This window comes from Chlorocebus sabaeus, chromosome 16 (assembly GCF_047675955.1).
Source record: "Chlorocebus sabaeus isolate Y175 chromosome 16, mChlSab1.0.hap1, whole genome shotgun sequence".
NCBI lineage: Eukaryota > Metazoa > Chordata > Mammalia > Primates > Cercopithecidae > Chlorocebus > Chlorocebus sabaeus.
Window position 1 is genome coordinate 48,241,546 of NC_132919.1, and position 12,275 is coordinate 48,253,820.

A 12,275-nucleotide genomic window follows, 5' to 3' on the forward strand; every position below is an offset into this window, starting at 1 on the left:
TAAAGAATAGATATGAGACTGGGCGCGATGGCTCACGCCTGTAATCCCAGCACTTTCGGAGGCCGAAGCCGGTGGATCACCTGAGATCAGGGGTTCGAGACTAGTCTGACCAACGTGGTGAAGGACCATCTCTACTAAAAATACAAAAAATCAGTCGGGCATGGTGGCACGCACCTGTAGTCCCAGCTACTCTGGAGGCTGAGACAGGAGAATTGCTTGAACCTGGGAGGCAGAGGTTGCAGTGAGCTGAGATCTAGCCACTGCACTCCAGCCTGGATGACAGAACGAGACTCCATCTAAAAAATAAAAAGAAAAAAGAAAGAAAGAAAAGAAAAAGAATAGATATGAGTATATGATTAAAATGCAGCCAGAAGCAAAGAGAGATTCCTGCTCCCAGACCTCCCCTCACCCCCTACCCTATCCCCCACCTCTGCCCTGGCCCCAACTTGCACCCCATTTGCATCTCCCTGTCTCCATGCTCCCCATTCAGGCGTTACCTCAGTATTTTCTTTCACTAGGGGTCAAAGGCAAACAGAGCCAGTATCCACATGTGCCAGCTTGTGGAGGAGGAGAACCTCTGGAAAAGGAGGAGAGTGACAGCAGGCACAGCCCCCATCTACCATTTGGCACACACCAGGCTAGGTCAGGAGAAGGGGGCAGGGAAGAGTCATCCCAGGGGCCTGTGCAGAGTTGGGCACAACACGGTAGTCAGTAATAGTTGATGACTGACTGAATGAGTAGCATGCAATCAATATTAGAGAATGGGCCATAGCACAGTGGTTAAAGCCTGCGTTCAAATCTCAGCTCTGCAGCTTCCTAGCTGTGTGACCTTGGGCAAATTACTTAATCTCTCTGAGCCTCAGTTTCCTCATCTGTAAAATGAGGATAAGAATATTAAAGGAACCTTCATCATAGGCTTGTTATGGCCTTGCATCTAACTCATGCCTACATGGACCTTACAACAGGGCCTGGCACACAGGAAACACCAAAAAGCCCTTAGCCTGTGTCGTGCGATTTTCCTGTCTGTGACATGCATGTGTGCTCGCTGGAGATATGGTGTGTGCAGGGGCTGCTTCTGGGCTGCTGACAGTGAGGGTGGCAGGTGGTATTGTAGGGTGGGAGGAACACTAGTTTTGTGGCCAGGCCAGGCAGACATGGGATCTATTGACAGCTTTACCACTTCCCAGCTGGTGGGGGGCCCCAGAAAGGGGCTTCCCCTCACAACAGAATGGGTATAAGCCCTTCCTGGGACATTGTCAGTGAGGAGGTGCACAGGGCCTCTTCAAACACTACCGAGAGCTGTCATTTTTCTTTTCTTTTTTTTTTAGACGGAGTTTTGCTCTTGTTGCCCAGGCTGGAGTGCAGTGGCGCCATCTCAGCTCACTGCAACCTCTGCCTCCTGGTTTCAAGCGATTCTCCTGCCGTGGCCTCCTGAGCAGCTGGGATTACAGGTATCCGCCATCAAGTCCAGCTAATTTTTTGTTTTTTTAGTAGAGACGGGGTTTCATCCTGTTGGCCAGGCTGGTCTTGAACTCCTGACCTCAGGTGATCCACCCACCTTGACCTCCCAAAGTGCAGGGATTACAGGCGTGAGCCACCGTGGCCTACCAAGAGCTGTAATTCTTTCCAGCGTTCTATGTGGTCTGTTGTATGTGACTGTGTGTGTCTAGAAGCCGTGTCTAGATTTGAAAATAGGGGATGTGTGGATCAACGAGAGAAGACTGATGTGGCTGTCGGGACACCTGGGTTCTTTCTGAGCTTGAGAAAGGGGATCTTGCACAATGCCTCAGCCCGTTTGACTCTCCAGTTATAAAATAGAGGTATTAAGGCTGACGTCCCAGAGCTGTTGTGAGGATGAAATGAAATGTCGTGTGTGGTGTGGTCAGCTCACAATAGTTCCTCAGCAAATGGGAGGGAGGCGGCTGTGTTCTGATCTTTCTAACTACTGGTGGTGCCTGTGGTCAGTTTCCAGCCACATCATCCTGTGATCTTTCCATGAGTGCACACAGATGGGAGCCTGTTTGTGCAAACAGCCACTGCTTTAGATGAAGCGGGAGGGCATCCCTTGGACCATCCTGGGTCCTTGGACCAGCTGGGAGTAGCAGATAAGCGTGGGGGCTCTGGAGCCAGGCTGCCTGGGTTTGAATTCCAGCTCAGCCACTTGCTAGCTTTGTGACTTTGGGCAACTGACTTAACCTCTCTGTGCCTCTCTTTCCTCCTCTGAAATTGGAGACAATTGGAGCACCCATCTCAGAGGGCTTTTGGAGCAGTACAAAGATGTAAAGTGCTTACGGCAGAGCCTGGCACAATCGTTTGTTGTTATTCCGAAGTTGGGCCGGGTCTAGAGGGTGTGCTCTGCTGCCCAATTCCCACGCCTTTCCTGGCCAGCAGATATCTCATCCCCTGGAACAGTCCCTCCTGAGCTCTGACCAGTCTCCCTCAGGCGGAAGTTCCTAGAAGGGTGCAACCTGGGGGAACAGCCAGGGCAAGCTGCTAAAATGATCACACTTCAGAGGAGGCCTCCGGATGTCAGTGGGACAGATTTTTTTGGAAAGCGAATGTTCATGATGTTCAGGAAAGACAAGTGAGGGGCACCCTTTTGCAGATCCCCAGTGGGGTAGGAAAGAACTAGCCTTTCTCAGCTCTATTCCCTCTCCCCACTCAGACTCCCTCCCACCCAAAACTCAGAAAGAGCCTCAGGGGATAGTCAGAGTGGTCTTTGGCAAGGTCAGAGGTCTAATACTCTGAAGTTCAAATCTCACTGCCCTGCCAGTGACCTCACGAGGAGGAGAACCAGGAGTAGAAAAATGTAAAGAGGGTGGCTAAAGCGGGTGGGGTGGGGGCTGGGGGAGGTATGATTGGAATGAGAGAAGAAACGGTGGGCTGTCAGAAAGAGGGAAACAGAAATTGTGGGGATCTGCTGTACCCAAAATAGGCAAAGGGCTACGTGTGCGTGTAGATGTGTGTGTAAGTGTGCATCAGTGAATGTGTGAATGAATGAATGTGTGTGAGAGAGCAGGTGGGTTTGAGTGAGTGGGTATGAGTGCCCGAGTCTGACTGACTGTGCAGAGACAGAATCTTAGACTCACCCATGGGTGGAGACTTTTTCTGTTCATCCCCCTTATTTTCCAGCTGAGGAAACTGAGGCTCATTGATGGGGAGTGAAATGCCCAGGCATGCTGGGAGGGGGCGGAGAGGAGCTTTTCCTAGCTTGGCCTTCCCTTCGGTGTCCCCTCCCCCTACCCCCCAGCTATTTCTTGAGGTCAGAGGGAGGGGGCAGGCCAGGGCTGCTGGGGAGAGGAGGGAGAGGAGGAGAGGGGTGGGAGGCAGACTTGCAGGGCACAGGGGCTCTGTGGGAAGGGTCTGGACACGTGGCATCCCCCTTTTCTGCGGACGTGGACTCCCCACCCAGCAGAGACGTGTCATCCCTGGAGCGGGCAGCAGAGCCTCTCCAGCTTTTCTGCCAGATCCAGCCTCGAATGTGAGGAGGGCCCTTCAGAAGGACGCCTGGGCAGGTTCCCAGTCTGACAAAGCTGAGCCCTAAAAGGGAGTGGGTGAACCTGGGCCCACCCAAGTTCAGGCCCTCCCCTCCCCACCTCTCCTCAGTGTCCCCACCTGGGAAATGGGAGAAAGTCAGGGAATTCTATCTGCCGTGGGAAGGTAGGATCTGGGTGAGGGGCGTGCAAGTCTTCGAAGCCCCCTTCCAATGGCAATCGGGGAGCAAGACCTCATCCCAGGCCTGCCTGTGGCTTCCTCCCCCACTTCAGAGCCCCCTGCCTGGGAGGGGCACCCTCTCCCTGAGTGTGGGGGAGGAGGAGAAAGAGGGTCCACGTCAGGAGAGGGAAGTTGCAGCCAGAACAGACATTCCCGATGACTCAGAGCCCCGGAACGCCTTGAGAGCGGGGCAGGGACAGCCCCCTGTTCAGCTGGGGCAGCTGGAGACCTAGGACCCTGGGGGGCAGGGAGGCGAAGCGAGGGGGAGGCAGGGGTCAGAGGCAGAGCCTGGAGACAGGACTGAAGGGAAGGTCCCTGAGAGCAGCTGGCAGACGGAAGACAGTGTACCGCCCACCTCATCCTAGCCACACACCGTGGTCCTCACACAGCATGGGGACATGGGGAGGAAGACTAGATCTTACAGAGGCCCCCTCCTAGACCATGGAACTCCTCTTCTTGTGAACAGCTTGAAAAGAGGAGGAATGTCCTGCCCTGTCCCTTTCTGGGTCTGATCCTAGCACCCTCCTGCCCTGAGGAGGCAGGGGGATGGCTACAGTGACCTCCAGAGAGCCCCCACCTGATTCTCACCCACTCCAACCCATTTCATTGTCATGCTTCTCCCATGACCTCTGTCCCCTCCACTTCCTGGGCCTCAGGTTTGAGGAGGGCAAACTGAGGCCCAGCCTGGTCATGGAGGGTGTTGAGGAACACAACTGCTCTCCCTAGGCCAGCCTGACCCAGCAGAGCTCTGGGCTCAGGGCCTCTGTGTTCTGCTCTTCCTCCCTCCAGCGAAGATGCAGCTAAGCCTCCAGTCTACGTGGCAGGCAAGGGGGGAGCTTGCGAGGGAGGGGAGCTGGGAATGAGGTCAGCGGGTTGGATGGGCCAGGCCATGGCTGCGAAGGCATCTGGGCTGCAGCAGTCTGGAAGGTAGGGGCCTCTGGGTCAGGCCACTCCCAGCCCAAACCCGCCATCCACCCGCCCACCATGGCCTCCTTCCCGTCTCCTGCTCCTCCCCTCCCTGCAGCCCACATTCCGCCCGCCCAGGCCAGATGGTTCGCATCAAGGCTTTTCCATGTGGCAGTTCCTCCCTGCCCACCAGGCTCCCTTCCCCCTCTGGCCACATGGCTCAGCTGAGAGTTGGGGAGCAGCTCTCCTGGGCTGTCCTCCCAGGACCAAACTGGGATTATGTGGGATCTCTGTGTCATGCTGTCGCTGCCATCCTCAGTGACTTCCCTGGCCCTGCCAGCTCCCCAGCCCCAACCACCTGGGCTCTTGAAGTGTCACAGGATTCTTACCTCTGATCCCTCAGTCCCAGCTGTGTGACCTCTGGCAGCTACTTTCCTTCTCTGGGCCTCAGTTTTCTAATCTGTACAAGGAGGGGAGGACAGAATAAACTCGAAGTTTCCTTCCAGCAGAACGTCTCTTATTCTGTGATATTTCCACTTAGAGACTCTAAAGCTCTAGGATTCAACAGAGGTCAAACCACAACTCTGGAGGGGTTATCTGGTCTACCTCTTTACCTGCTCCCGGGCCCCATTTATTTGTTCATCTCCATATCCACAAGTTCCTCCCAAGCTACCCACACTTTCCTCTAATCTTCCCCTCCATTGAAGGGCCCCGGCCTTCTAACTTGAGTCCTTCTGCTGTCACCAAGGTATAAGTCCTCTGGGTGAGTTCTTGGCAAAAGAATCACAACCATTCTCCTCTCAAAGGCAGTCACCAACTCCCTATGGCCACCACCGAGTATAACTAACCCCGGGCCTCTAGAAGTTGGCCCCAGCCTATCTTTCCAGCCTTATCTTCCTCTGCCCATGGTCTTATCCCTCTTTCTGTCTGTCTGTCTCTCACTCAATCTGTGTCAAGCTTCCCAGGCTGGGCGGTGCCTTTCCTCCCATTTAAACCATGCATTTGAACCCTGTCACCCATCCTCCCAAGCCCTGCTGGAAAGCTGCCTCCTCCATGCAGCCTTCCTTATCTCTCATTGGCACTCTCATCATCCTTTGTGTCTAGAGGCTTCCGTTTACTGAGGAAGACATAGACCAGCAAGGTGGTCTCACTACTACCCCAGTTCACAGACTGGGAAAATGAAGTTCTGAAAGGGAGCATTTACTCAAAATCACACAGCCAGTGCTGCCTCAAGTGAAGGGCATTTTTGTGTGTGTTTTATTTCTTTTCCTGGCTCCCCACTCTCCCAGAATAGGTGCTATTGTCCCCAGAGCTCTCCCCAGCACCGGGCTGGCCCCAGAAGGACTGAAGTAACCACCTAGTGAATAGGATCAACTAGAGGGTCAGCAACAGGCACCAAACTCAGCATATTCTCCCCCAAGCAGGGTCCTTGCCCAGCCAGAAGCCCAGGGTCATCCCTGTTCCTCACCACTCCCACCCCACATCCAATCCAACCCCAGCACCTGTAAATTTTGCTTCATAAAGGGCTCTCAAGCCCATCCTCTTCTTTCTGTCTCCATTCCCACCTACCGGGTCCAAGCCCCTCACCTGGACAACTGCAGCAGCCTCTCAGCTGCTCCTCCACCTTCGCCCACAGCCCTCCTCCCGCAGGTACCTACTCCATCGAGTGCCCACGGTGTTCTTTTACAAATGCAGACGTGATTGTGATCCTCCCCTGCCTCAGGCCCTCTGCTGGGGCCCATAGCTCAAAGGAGGCAAACTACACCGTGATGGGGCTTCTCTGGCCTGCCCAACCTTTTCCTGTGGTACTCCGGCCTCACTGGCCTTCCCTGAATTCCTTGGGCATCCAGCACTTGCCATGCTCCCACCTGCCTTTGCATATGTGGTCCCATCACTCCCCAGCCTGCCTCCTACCCCTTCCCATCAGCCTCCCCAGGGAAGCCTTCCTAGGGCTCCAGGACTAGAGCAGGCCCTCTGCCATGTCTGCCCATTCAAAGCTCTGCATTCTTCTCCTTAGTAACCTTAATGGTTGCACCCCCATGTTTATGCATGTGATTTCATTGCTGGCTGTGTCTTTACCAGACACAAACTCCATCAGGCAGACACAGGGTCTGTGCTGCTCACCATTGAATGCCCAGTGCCCAGCAAACTGCCTGGCATGTGAGTATTGTTGAATGAATTCATCAACAAATGAATGTAACTCCTTAGCAAAATGAGGTGGCAGTGGCTTTTGGGAAGAAGGCAAGGTCATGTTATCCCTACGGGATCCTTTCTGTGTCCGAGCCAGACTGTCCAAAGGGGTCCTCTGCCAGGACCCTTGCCCAACACCCTGCCCTGAAACTCCAGAATCTCAGGTTTGCCAGGAGGAAGACTGGTGGCTGGGGCAGAAGTGGAAGACAGGAGACATCGGTGGCCAAGGCTTACCTGGGGTGGGGGTTGTGGGGGGTGGGTATCAAGGAAGGAGATCAAGATCTGGAAGGTACCTCTGCCCAACAGAGGCTTCTCCTCAGCTGCCCGCTTCTTTTATTTAAATTCAGGATTCAAAGGAACCCTGGCATTTATCTCCCAAACACAACATGGCATCCAGACATCTGGCTGTGAGGCAAGCCCTGCACCACCCCCCCCCGACCACACCCCCTATGGCCGCTGCCCTTTCTCCCCTGGAGCAGCTCACGAAGGCTGCACGCCCACCTACAGCATGAGGAGACCCGGCAGAGCGCCATCCCCCAGGATGGGCACCAGAGTACCGAGGACTGGGGAAGAGGAGATACCGGAAGAGAATAAGAGAGGAAAAGAGGGAGGGAGAAAAAAGAGTGTGTGGGTGGAGGGGTGGGACAATGGGCCAAAGACAAAGGAAAGAAAAGGAAAGGAAAAAAAAAAACTAAGAAAAGGAAGAAAAATGCATGAAGAGAAAAATTTGAAGGGAGAGAGGTTGGGGGAGGGGGAGAGAAAAGGTACATGAATAGAAAAAAGGAAGGAAGAAAGGAATGGATAAAAGTAAATGGGATAAAACAGGCACAGAATTGAACCAAACCAGAAAGGCGTAAATAAAAATTCAATCAATTCATGAGGCCAACTTTTTCTTTTTCTTTTTTTCTTTTCTTTTCTTTTTTTTTTTTTTGAGAGAGAGTTTCCCTTTTTTCGCCCAGGCTGGAGTGCAATGGTACGATCTTGGTTCACTGCAACCTCCGCCTCCTGGGTTCAAGTGATTCTCCTGCCTCAGTCTCCCAAGTAACTGGTACTACAGGCGTATGCCACCACGCCCGGCTAATTTTTGTATTTTTAGTAGAGATGGGGTTTCACCATGTTGGCCAGGCTGGTCTCAAACTCTTGACCTCAGGTGATCCGCCTGCCTCAGCCTCCCAAAGTGTTGGGATTACAGGTGTGAGCCACTGCGCTTGGCCAAGCCAACTTTTAAGAAGAACTACACTGCCTCCAGACATCAGGAGCAGGGAGGGATGTGACAGAGAAGCTGCCAGTTACCCAGCCGGGAGCTCACTCCAGCAGGAAAGATGAGGCTGACCCCTCACTTCTGACTACCAGAGAGCGGCAGTGAGAACTGGGGTCCCCTAACTCAACAACATCCCCCGTCCAGTGCATTATTCTCAGCTGGGGCCTGGCTGGGACCTGGTGAGGTGACTGGAGAGGGCCTGGGAGCCCGGGCCCGTGACCGGCCATACCCCCAGCCCTTCTCTCTCCAGCTCCCAAGTTCTCCTTCTAGGACTGGGGTGGGGGTGTTGGGGGCAGGGGTCAAAGAATGGGGTGGAATCCGTCCAGGACTAGAAAACAAGGCTCATCTTCAGGAGTCTGGAATGAGGGCTTATTCTACGGGAGAATGAGTGGGAGGCTGGGCCTGGCTGTGGACATTTGAGGACTCAGGTCACCTGGGAAGAAAAGGAAAGGGGGAAGGAGAGCAGAAGAGGCAAATGTGATCCAGAAAAAGAGCTCTGGAGACAGAGGGGGCTGGAGAAAGCAGCGAGGTAACGCGTAACGCGGAAGGGAGAAGAGGGACACAGGGACCTGAAAGGAAGGCAGGATCCGGGGTGGAAAGAAAGAGAAAGAGCAGGGGACAGATGCCTTTCTAGACTCCTGCCACAGCCAGACTCCTCCTCCCAGTCGCTGCCCTCTGACCTTGCTTCCTGGCCTCCCACACACTCCTTAGCCCACTCCAGTCCAGCTTCCTTGCCCATCTCTCCACCACAGCAGCTCACACTGGGGGGTATCAATCACCACCATTCTGCTAAGTCCAGGGAACGTTTTACTCCTTACCATACTAGTTCTCTGCAGCATATAACTTCCTTCTAGCACCATCTCTTTCCTCTGCACTCATGACCCCCCAATCCCTCTCACCCAGTCCTCCTTCTCTGGCCACTCTTGCCCTGTCTCCTCCTCCTCCTCCACCCAGCCCTTACACCCTGAGGGTCCCTGAGGCTCAGTGCTAGCCCCTCCACACTCTTCCCTCCATGCTTTCTCTGAGACAACACCATCCACAACTCCAGCTTCAGTTATCATCGTCCTGGGCCCCACATTTGTCTCTCCTCTGAACTCCCGACCCAGGCACCCAAGGGTTTCCTCCATATTTCTAATTGGATGTCTCACAGGCTTCAAACACTCAGCACGGACAAAAGCTGCTTCAGCTCTTCCCCCTAACCCTGGAAGGAAGGAGGGAGGGAGGAAGAGAAAAAGGGAAATCCTAGGAGGCTGGAGGACTTGGGTTTCGGGTTAAGGCATAGAAGAGCAGAGCTGTACCTGGAAGCTGAGGAACCTAGCAAAGGGCTCAGACCGTGCAATGCTAAAGCAAGGGAAGAAGAAGGACCCGCACACACCAGGGGTCTGTCCCCAGACTCCGCTCCAGGCTCCCTCAACAGGAACTGTGCAGGACTCCATGATAGAGACTCATGGAGAGCTTCATCCTGGGGTCTTCACTGCACCCCACTCTTAGACCCCGCCCTTCTCTCTCCTCAGCCCCTCTCCTAGGAACTCTCTCTATTACCAGTCTGGGGCTAGAGATGGGAGCAGAGAAGCGTTCTGGAGAATCGGAGTTGGGGGAAGGGCAACAGAACCTCAACTGGAGGCTGCAGCAGCTGGAAAGGGTGACCCGGATGTGCAGGGCAGGGGGGCATGCCCCCCCAGGTGTACAGCACCTGGGCTACCTCTTCCAGGTGTGTTCTCCTTTGTCCCACACCATGGAGTCCAGATGGGGCACCTGAGGAGCTCTGAGGGTGGGAGCCTCTTCCCTCCTTCTTTGTGTTGGGGGGGCACTTGGGGAAATTTGGAGAAGGAGAGAACTCAGAGCTCAGCACTTTCCTCTTTCTGTTTTTCTTCTTAAGGAATTTTTTTTCCCTCACTGCTGATGACTTTACCATTTCTTGGGGGTGTGGGGAGGAGATTTTGGCTTTTGCTCCCCCCCACTTTAAGTGCCGGACAAAGTCTTACATTCCACAAGAAGCCAGAGCTTCAGAGTTTCCTAAAGATGAGGTGGCGTCTCCTCCTCTCACAGGCACAAGTTCCCTCCTCCTCCCACTTCCCATCCCCCCAGTCTGCAGCCCTCAATCCTGGCCAGGAAGGCCCAGCCAGGCTGGGAGGAGACCCCAAGCACATTCTTCCTCTCACTGTCATACTGCAGAAATTAAAGACACATCTTCAGCCTGGGCGCCCGCCAAGCGTTTTAAGTCGAAGAGTGGCAGGGGAGGCCTTGAGCCTCAGCTCCATGCCACGTGTAAAGGATGCTTGGAAACTGTCTGCCGTGGCCCCTGGGAGGAAGGCCTGGAACTGGACATTGGGGTGGTGGCTGTCACACGCCAGGCACACACAACCCCAATACCAGGGATCCCCAAATATCCTTCAGAACCCCAGGCCCATGATGTAGCAACCCCCAGTTCACACCTTGGAGGTTTCAACTGTTCTTTAAGATGGGCGTGGGAAAGTGTGGATGGGGAACATGTTGGGAGGGGTGGGGAGCTGCAGGCAGGAGCCCTTCTCGCTACAAAAACCCAAGAAGCAAGGTGGACAGGTCACTAACTCTCATACCACCAAGTCCTGTGACACCCTGCCCTAGACCACCACTCCAAATGTCTGTTCCCGCCAAAAACAGGACCCCTGTCCCCTATTAGGGAGGAGGTCTCTTGGAACTGACCCACAGTAGAAGGCAGGACTTTGGTGGGTTCAAGAACTGCCATCTCAGCACCTCAGCCCCCCAGTCCTGCCCTGCAGTCGCTGGCACTAGGCGGGGGCAGACCCTGGGCCACAAGTTGCTGCCACATGGTCGGGATAATTGATGAAGGTCCGTCCCTCCATTGCTGTCTCCAGCCCTGCCTCTCTGGAAACTCTATATTTTCCCTTTAATTACAGCCCCTGTAGTCTCCCTTTGCTGCCCCACCCGCACCGCTCATCCTGGCTGCCCACGGCCAGCCGACGTGGCTCCCTCCCCTTCTGTTCCTTTTTTTTCCCCTTTGCCTTCGTTGCACAAAACCAGCTGGGGGAGGGCGTGGAGAGGGGCGGGGGGAGGCAATGGAATCTTGGATGGTTTGGGGGAGGCGGGACTCCCCGCTTCCACGTTTGCAGCTCTGGAGCACCGGGGGTGGGGAGCTGCACAGGAGGGAGAGAAATGAACAGGGCACTGCAAGGAGACCCCCAGGCCTTCTCTCAGCCCTACAGAGTCTGTCAGGACGAGGTAGATTGGGGTTGAGGCAGAGCCCTGTTGGGGGATTCAGACATGGAGGAAGAAAGGACACGGAGTTCTAGAGGCAGCTTCCCTAGATATAGCCTGCTGTCCTTCAGGTCCCCAGCCCCTTTCAGAGTGTACAGATGATCCTCTCTGGTTCCTAAGGCAAAGAGCAGTGACCGGGATTTTCAGGAAAGAGATGAGGCAGTGGGAAGTAGCCCCTAAAAATAAAGTCAATCATCCTCTGCAGCTCATCCCACACCCCAAAGGCAAGTTTCACCCAGACACCCAAAATATCCCATACATCCCCAACACTGAGTCCAGGTACAACTGGAGAAGGGGCTTTATGCAGCTCTGAGAAAGACATCTTTTTATCTAAGCTCCCTCCTCCACCCAGGTTCTCTCTGGTTTGACTGTGTTGGGTAGGAGGGTCTCTAAGCAGCCCCTGGCTACAGCCATAGCAAACAAAACTCTTCTCTAAGTCACCAATGATCACAGGCCTCCCACTAAAAATACTTCCCAACTCTGGGATACAAGAGCTTGGGGAATGAATTTTTAGGGGATTGCAAGCCCCAATCCCCACCTCTGTGTCCCTAGAATCCCCCACCCCTACCTGGCTGCTCCATCACCCAACACCAAAGCTTTCTTCCGGAGAGACCACCTAGTCATGCTTCTCACCGTGCACCTCAGCCTCCCCACCCCGTCTCTCAATCACGCCTAGGGTTTGGAGGAAAGCGTTTGATTCTGTCCTGGAGCACAGCAGAAGAATTGACATCCTCAAAATTAAAACTCCCTTGCCTGCACCCTTCCCTCAGATATCTGGTTCTTAATGTCTAGAAAAGAATCTGTAAATTGTCCCCCAAATACTCCCAAGCTCCATCCCCTAGCCACACCAAAAGACACCCCCAAACAGGCACATCTTTTAAATTCCCAGCTTCCCCTGTTTTGGAGAGGTCCTCAGCTGGCCTTTTTATGCCCCTCCCTTAGCTCT